This window comes from Periophthalmus magnuspinnatus, chromosome 1, assembly GCF_009829125.3.
Source record: "Periophthalmus magnuspinnatus isolate fPerMag1 chromosome 1, fPerMag1.2.pri, whole genome shotgun sequence".
Taxonomy (NCBI): domain Eukaryota; kingdom Metazoa; phylum Chordata; class Actinopteri; order Gobiiformes; family Gobiidae; genus Periophthalmus; species Periophthalmus magnuspinnatus.
The window spans coordinates 13,717,697-13,726,751 of NC_047126.1; positions in this window are offsets into that span (position 1 = coordinate 13,717,697).

The following is a 9,055-nucleotide window of genomic DNA, read 5'->3' on the forward strand; positions in this document are numbered from 1 at the left end:
CTCTTTCTCAGCACTAATTCTTATTTTGAGGATTCCTCGAAGTAGCCACCACATTTAGTGCTGTTCCAAATGGAGCGAGCAGTAAGGAAAAGTGGCTTATCACCTGCTCACAGTGAGTCACAGGTGTAACATCAGAGAGGAGCCTCACGTGTAAGATGCACCTTAAGAGTTTAGTTCCATGTTTATTGTGATGTGTAGACAACTTCTTTTCAACATTAAGTGCCGACATGTTCATTTTCGGGTTGCAAAAACAGCTTGCATGCATGAATTATGTCTGACCCACATCACAGTCTCCAGTCAGAGAAGGAATAAGCGCAGGTGGATCTGCAGTAACGAAACAACAAATGTGTATCTTCATCCCTGTGATATCATCTGACCTTTTCACCAGCAACAACCTGCATTATAAGTACATTTTTTCTCATCACAATAAAAATACATGTTTCACTGAAAGCATAATCAGTCAGAGTGAACACAAACAGGACAACCTGAGATTTTTTTTTTTTTTTTTTTAATTATTGACAAACCAAGTGACAATAAGGACACAGCTCCAGCATGATCACCAAAGTGTCGGTGAAGGGCCCAATTTACCCTCTTCACTGATCAACACTGTTAATGTCAAGTGAACTTCAACTTCTGCGCCTGATGAAAGCGCGCACCAGCTGACAAGAAACAGTACTAATGTGAAGAAGGAGCCACAAACAACAACGCCAATTCATTCAGATGCTCAACTCAATGGAGCCATTTTGCAAATAAGGACTTTGATGCTTTTAATCATTACATAAAGCTATTTAAAGCTGTGCAGCGTAACAAGAGACATGAAGCAGACTGCTGTTTTGTACAATTCCCTTTGATAATCGTATCTACTTTATTCTTATATGTTTTTTATTGGGGGCCAGACAGGGCAGCCTCATTTGCAGGCGTACTGCAAGGTCCTGGGCTTCACACGTCCATCTAACAAACCAATCAACAGCAATGACAGAGTGCTGTGATCCAGAGTGGCAAAAGTGTGTCTTCTCGCCAGTGCAGTCTCGACATGTACATTTTTTTTTACTGTAGTACACCACAACTCCCTAGAAAACGTGCCCAGTGGAATATAAAAAATGCATTTAGATCGTGGAAATACATATATGAAAATGCAAACCGCAAGTTTTATTTGAAATGTGTTCTTGTCGTGAGGCTAGAAGTGGCTCTATGACGTTATAAAACCCCACGTAGCTCAGACCAGGACTAAAAGGGTTAAAGCGTTTTCTCGGAAGACTCCCCCTTCCTTATATTTTATCTGTTAACCCTATATACATCTATGTGGACACTGATGGTGGTCATGTTGTGCCTCACCCAAAGCCTTTACTGTTATAACCACTCTCCCCTTTTTATACAGCGACCTCAAGAGAATATCCAAATGAAAACAAAAGCATTTTTCACCAATATTCTTATATAAATGAGAACGGTGCAGTCTAATGCTTGGTTTGATGCTTTGAGAAAGGTTTGGTGTCGTTGTTTCCAAAGCTCTAGAGAGTAGAAGAAAGTCAAAAAACCTGTTAGCTCCCTCCGTCTTTTCTGTTGGCACGGCAACAGAAAAGATGGGGAGTTATCGAAGCCACTGAAGTGTGTCTTTAACCTGGAGATTTGAGTCTTGTAATTACCTGGGTGTAATATGTGATGACTGCTGGTTCTCTGAGTAGGGCTTACCTGTGTGTACTCATCCAACCTTAGGGGGCTGCCGCTGATAGCCCTGCACTGATGCACAATTCACTTTTAATCTTTTAGAATGAGATTTCTAATATGCTGACAATGGAACGCTAGCAATGTATTTGATTTCTTATGTGTTATACGTAGCTGAATTAAATGGACACCAAATACGACTGTGATATTAAGTTTCATAAAAGGCACATATTCAAATCAAATAGTGATTTTAATGATAACGATTACAACACTGATTTATTCTTAGTTAGAAAAGTCATTGGATATGATGGCCAAGTTGTTTATGTTATCCTTTGGGGTTTTTGTTCTCAAGACAATACAATCAGAAAGCAGAATTACCTTCACATGAGGAAAACGTGTATGTGTACTCTATAAGCAGCTCGAGGTACTGGCAATCCAGGTTCAGTAAAGCCCACCAGAACTTTTCGCTCTTAAAGAATGTTAAATATGTGAAAATAAATGCAAAGAGAGTCAGATGTGATTTTAAAGACTGTGGCGGGACATGGCAGCGAAGAGACCGCGCACCACAAGCTAAAAGTTGTAAGTGCACCTCGTGTCAGCTGTTTCCTGTCTAGACTAAAACAACTGGCTTTGAGATTTCAAAAGATCAGAGCATTGCACTTTTAGTTTGGGTAAAAAGTCTAGTTTAGATGCAGACGTTTAGAGGTAAAATGTGGTGCAATAGTTCAGATAAATGCTTTTAATGCACAGAAGGCTCGCGATAAATCACACAGGAAGTAAAGTCACTATCGCTAATCTATGGAAGGTTAAGCTCAATCCTTGCTGTGTGGATGTAAACACGTGAGGATCTACTCTCACCTTTTCACTTTTTATGGAACCCTTCAAACTGGACTGTTTTGAGGACATTATTCTACTGGATAATATGGATAAGAATGCTGCAGTTGTGAGTAATAAAGTAACCTATTTATTCTTTGTTTGTTTGTATCTTGTGCCTCTGTGTCCATCACTCCATTTGCACTGATGCTCTGTTTCATTGGCTGGTGCAGTGGTGGTGATGTTCTGTGGTTGCCATATGTCAGAGCAGCTCAGAGTCACTAAGACACTACTCACATAAGGAGCATTGTGGATTAAAAATTGGATACGTGCATCCAAAGTGACCCGGACTCAAGAAGAAGCGAATCGGATGTTAAATCGAGCAAATTATCCTGTAGTGTGTGGCAGGTTTAATGGCATTTTTATCAATAGCCAGGCCTTCTTAAATCTAGAAATTACAAGCTGCCATTTAGTCTCACGATGTATTCAACATTCAAAGAAAAAAAATGCAGTTTAAAATATATTTCATACATTTTCCAGTGCATGTAGTCACTGTCCAATGTGGTTGAATCTACAGCGACTTGATCTGTCCCAGCCCCATCTCTCACTCCCCCAGTGTCATTTACTCTCCACCTACCACTTCACCTTCCACGCCACTTTCAGAAGTCAGAGCCACCGGAGAATTACACCCACCTGCCGATGAACCCACGGACGAATCAAAGAAGGCCCTTTTGCATCAACCGCCTCAGGTCCTGTTGGGTAAGCGCCTGTCGGAGAGATAGAGGGATCAGAGCTAAATGTGTCTCGTTTCTGAAAGGGTTAAGCCTGGTTTCAGGAAAGCCTGCAGGCAAAACCGAGGGAAAATAGGCCCGAGTCGGTCCCGCGTCTTAAATGGTTAAAATCACTGTAGCTGAGATGGTGAGCCGTTGATGAATGTGCATGAGCTAATAAGATATGTGTACGCAATGTCAATAACAAGTAAATCCGGTGGGTTTCTATTTGCAATAAATAGTCCAACAGTTGAGCACGGCCCCCTGGCTCTCCTCGCTTTAGTGCGTCTCAGCCTGGCTAAGCCCCCCAGAGCCAAACATCTAACTGGATCTGTCAATATTGACACACACCCAGCACACATTCTCCACCAATAGAGTTACCCAATATAATCCTTCATGTTCAGAAACTTCATGTCGGAATAAACCGCTTAAAACGCATGCATTCTTATTATCCAAAATACAGGCAAATCCTGGACCCAACCACAAAGCGCAGAGGTGCTCTCTAACACAAGATAAATCCACAAATATGGCTAATTCAATTATTCATCCATGAATTTCTAACAGGTGTTAAATAAATATTATTAACATTGCAGATAACACAACTCAATGCTGCAAGAATAGCTACAGGCAGTCTACTTCCCTTTGGCTGTTGCTTCTTCAGAGACAGTAATTTATCTGCTGTTTGGAGGAAACATCAATCAACTGCAAACAAATGTAGCAGTGAGACGGCTTCGTGATGCTATACTGTCAGTTTAAACAAGTCTACGGTTGGTACCATACACATTTGCAATGATAAAAAAATGACTTTTTCATCGGTTTGACATGAGAGACAACTAAACTGTGCTATAATATCTACAGTCTTTAAAAAGCTCATATTACGCTGTTTTCTTATCTAAGTTAGGGATGTTTAGTCATCACAAACATACCTGGAGTTTTGTTTTTGTTTCATTTACACATTTAACACACTAACTCTGTATATTTATCCTGAGTTCTTCCCTCAAACAGAAAACACTCTTTACCACCTTGTGATGTCATGTGGTAATTCAAGAAGTACTCCACTGTGTTTTCAAACTCCATTCACCTTCACTATAATCATTTGTAGGATTTCAATTTCTGGAATTGCCAATCTCTACTGAAGTAAAGGTAAAAGGTAGCTGTTAACTTAAAAAAATACCGCTTCATGACATCAGAAGGTGGAACAGAGCATTTTGAGCATGATGTAGACAGATTAATAGAGCAGGATTACTCAAGCATGTGTGAATGAAACAAAACTTCAAACAACTCCAAGTATGTTTTTGATAAGGTAACAACATGGCTTAAAGCTCAAAAGAGTACATTTCACATAATGCAACCTTTAAACATAATGTAAACAGTGCCCAAATGTTATTTTGTTTCCACCAATTATCTCCACTTTTAATAGTCTGCACAAACCACCAGGAATTTATTTGTTGATCCATTCGTTCGTTGCTAAACAAACCAACTCTACTGCCTCATTAGTGAATTCAAAAGTCCAATAGCCATAAAGAAACAGATTAACAATTACATCTTCTACTAGGACAATCTTTGTATTGAGCCCATTTGCATTCTCTGAGATAGTGACTGAGAAAGTATACAGAGTGATACTTTAAACACATTATACACTGCATTACACCAGTGTCTGAGTGCAGTCTGAATAATTTCATATTTCATATCTGGCATGCACTGAGCAGGGGCAGATTTCCATGTGAGCCCGGAGGAGTGAGCCTGAGAGTTGGAAAGGTACTCTCCAGTTACGGGCCTCTGCGATATACGGCTGGATGACATTTACTGTCTGTGCTTGTCGGTCAGAGCATTATCCAATCAGACAGTGACATATGGTGAGAAATAAGGCCTTTGTCTTGAGAGATCTAAAGATAAGAATCGTATTTCCATTAAATCAATGAGCTGTGTGCTTTACTGCAATGAATAATGCATCTGGCCCTACGCACCAGCTTCCCCCTCTTTGCCTGCCGTTCTGGCTCGCTCTCCTCTGCTCTCTGTTTGTAATGCACGGCGTCGCGTCTCAAGTGTTTTCATACCTTTGCACTTCATAATAAAGTGAAGGTCTTGATCCTGTTCCAACAAAGCTACTTCATTTTTGCTAACGATCTTGCAAGGCTGACTGATGAGGATGGCACGGCCTTAAGCAAGACTTCTGCAATGTAATGATATGGATTTAAAATGATTGAAAATAGGATCCAGACTACAGATTTTTTTTCTTGCTCATTTCATTTTAGGTCAGCGCAGAATATTTATGAAACCACATATTATACAGCAGTATTGACTGACAATCCTTTCTAGAATACCTAATACTTTTCAATTACCCCTAATTTCAGTGCCACAGTAAAGGTCAACTCATGTAACCTTCAGAGCAGCTATGTGGCAAAAACGAACTAAATAAATCTAAACGTGATCATATAGTAAGTTAAAAATAAATAAATACATACATAAATAAATAAATAAAGCAAAAAATAAAATAAACAAAATAAAATAAATAAAGTGACCTCCATTGAGTCTATATACAGGACATATCGATATGAAACCAGATATTAAGATTTAATATCATGGCGTCCTAATTTTGTAAGTGCATTTTCCTGATAGTTTTAGGTCACACACAAAGACTGTATATATAAATGGACATAGCTAAACTGCTAGCCACCGTATTCCAAATAGGAAGTGATCATGGGAATGCTTCCGGCTCCATCGACTCTGGCTCCAGTTCAGTTTCTATTGAAAAACTGTCACCCTTCTCTCCAGTACTGTTGCTGTCAGGCTAGCCACTTTGATTTTAAAATGTTCAATGGCATTTTTTTAAAAGATATGACCATTAATAGCAGACAAACCAGGCACATTCTTTCCCCCAAGGTCGCTTCCGATACGTTAACAACGTTGTCAATGAAACCTGTTGCTAAGAGAAGGGACGTTACCTTCAACAGCCTCGCTCAGAATTGGCGAAATTGGTTGTTTGTAACTGCTCAATGAGCTTTATTTGACTGGAGCCAAATGCTATGGGTGACGTCACACTCACTTAGTCCACTTCCTTATACCGTCTATGTTCACACAGCACCAGCCTCTAGGAGATAAGTGATTTGTCTACATATTCACATACAGGTTTGTAAAGTGGATGTTTCCTAAGATAATTAAATATTTATCCAGGCCTGGAACACACACAACCCTTACTGTGGTTTGTGCTTCTGTGTTCCTGGATTGGACAAAGGATTATTGATTCAGATTAGGTTTTATACCAGATGCTCTTCCTCAGTGTGTTTGTCCAGGCCTTTTGGTGTGGAGTGTACATGTCAGTTTACTCCTACTAAAATCATGGTCCTAGGGTGGTGTATAGCTAAAACACACACCACATGACCGACAGACAGACATCGGTTGTAAAATTTGTATGCGCAATGATAAATAAAGCTCTTTACCTGGATAAACCCACACGTCCAAATGCATCCGACGCAATATATATGCATAATAACTCATCACTCCGCTCTTAGGGTCTTCACCACTCCCTCCTCACGACCATTAGCCCCATTAAATCCCATTCAATCCCATTCACCGTCTCCCTTGCTGCGAACTTAAACCAAGACGACCTCCTTTACCCATTGAGCTCTGACAAGGCTGGCGATGGACGCACAATAGGCCAGTGTGCACTTCCTTAATAACTGTGTATAGGAGTCTACAGGCGCGTGTAAAGCCCTATTGATCCCCTGCAGAGAGGCAAGCCTGCCAGTCCGACGGGGTGTGCGCGACTGACCTTGTCTCCCTCCGTGTAATTAATTAAAACTTCACAGTGGGCCTGACAGCTGATGGATTGTCCTCTTGTTGATTGTTACTGCTGCGGTGGTAGCGGCTCACACACATGCAGAGACTTTGGGACGCTCCGGTTGTCAACGTGGAGGAGTGGAGCACTGAGGGGGGAGGTAGTGATTACTCTGGTCTGTTAACAGTGACAGCGGCAGTCCGGTGTTGCGCACATTACCTCGATAAGGGTGGTAATTGTGGCTTTAATTAAGAGAAGAGGCCGTGGTACTGGTGAGACTGCTCTGAGGTTCACTTCTGAAGTCAAAACAAAGTCCATATGCTAATATTAGTAGCACCTGACCTATTATATAATTGTTACCAAAGCAGAAGTGGGTAGATTATCATGAAATATCGAGAATTTGAATCATGAGCAGTGGTGGATGAAGTACAGTACTCAATTTTGTAAGTACAAGTACAAATACAGAGGTAATAAGTTACTCAAGTAAAAGTATCACATGCAAAAGTCAACAAAAGTATTTAAGTACCTGTTGAAGAATGTACTTTAAGAGTAAAAAGTAAAAGTATTTCACACAAGTGCTGTTAATTTTTGTTAAATGTAGTGATACTGATGAAAAAAGAATGCATATTTTGGTCAACGGTAGCAATACGGATACATTTCTTCATTTTTCTCCTGAATTTTGTGTATTTATTTTGTTTGCTCAAAGCCGAAGCTTGAACTTGAAAACTTTAGTCAAGCTTTTACTGTGGACATGGTAAAAATAACCCCTCAAATTATATGAAAAGTACCTTTTACTTTTCAGTCCAGCTAACAAAAATGGGGTGGAGGAGAAAGTACAGATACCTGCTCTCAAATGTAGTGAAGTAAAAGTAAAAAACATCCACTGGAAAATGTACAGGTACCTAAAAATTCTACTTAAGTACTGTATGTTACTACTTGTACTTCGTTACCTTTCACCACTGATACAGTTTATTAAATAATGTTGAAAAAAGAGCTGATTAAAAATGAAAATGTTAAAATTAGAGTACAAAGTGATACTTCAGCACTTTTATGGGGAATTATACAAACATATTTAAAGCTACCATCTGTAAGTTTATTAGATTTTAGTAGATGGCAGATGGGAAACCTGTTCTCCTCACCTGGCCTTTGCTCGTGCTCACCTGTGCTCTCTGATCTCTCTCTGTCAGGCCAAAGCTGGCACACTATCACATAGAAGTATCTAGTGGCGTTGTGAGAATACAGTGGGGCCAGGTCAGCCAATCAAATTACAGATGGTAGCTTTAAAGACAGTTTTGAAATATTTCTGTTGTTTTTCTACCCCAAAACCAAAGGTGCATACTAATAAATCTTAATATCATAATACTGTACAGTCATTTGTTGAGTGTGGCTCTTTCTTTCAGAACTGCCATTAACAACTTCAACAGTTTTGATTGATTAATTTCCAGTGTGCATAACCTGTTGCCAGTTCACTATTGTTCTTTCTGTACACCACTTTAGTAAGATACCATTATAATCTGGGAACAGTGCCCATGAACAGATTAAAATAATTGTTTTGGAGGTTGTGGAGCTATTAACTTGGCCCGTCGAGCTTGGTCAAATCAAAAGACGTCGCGCATGTTGGTAGCCTAAACCAGTTTCACAATAAATACTTGTTTTTGTTTGATGAGTAATATTAAGGTTCAGAGGTTTTTCAGTCCAAATGTTATACGAACGTACTATAATTCACTCTTATATACTTTAAAACTCATGTACTATCACTGGCTCTGTTTCTTTTCTGACTAAATCCGACCCTTTGCTGAACCTAACCTCACTATAGTTTCCCAGCGTAGCTCTGATCTCAAAACAGTGGGCTGGAGTCAAAGAAAGAGTCCAATGCCTCCACTACAGGCACAGTTGGGTTAACACTAATCTATGACAAACCAGATGCACCAACATAGCACTCCAAAGGGCTCCTTCTGCTTCACCACTTACCCTGTTTGACGGGAACACGTTGGCAAGGCCACACTCGAAAGCCCTGATTTTTCTACCTGGG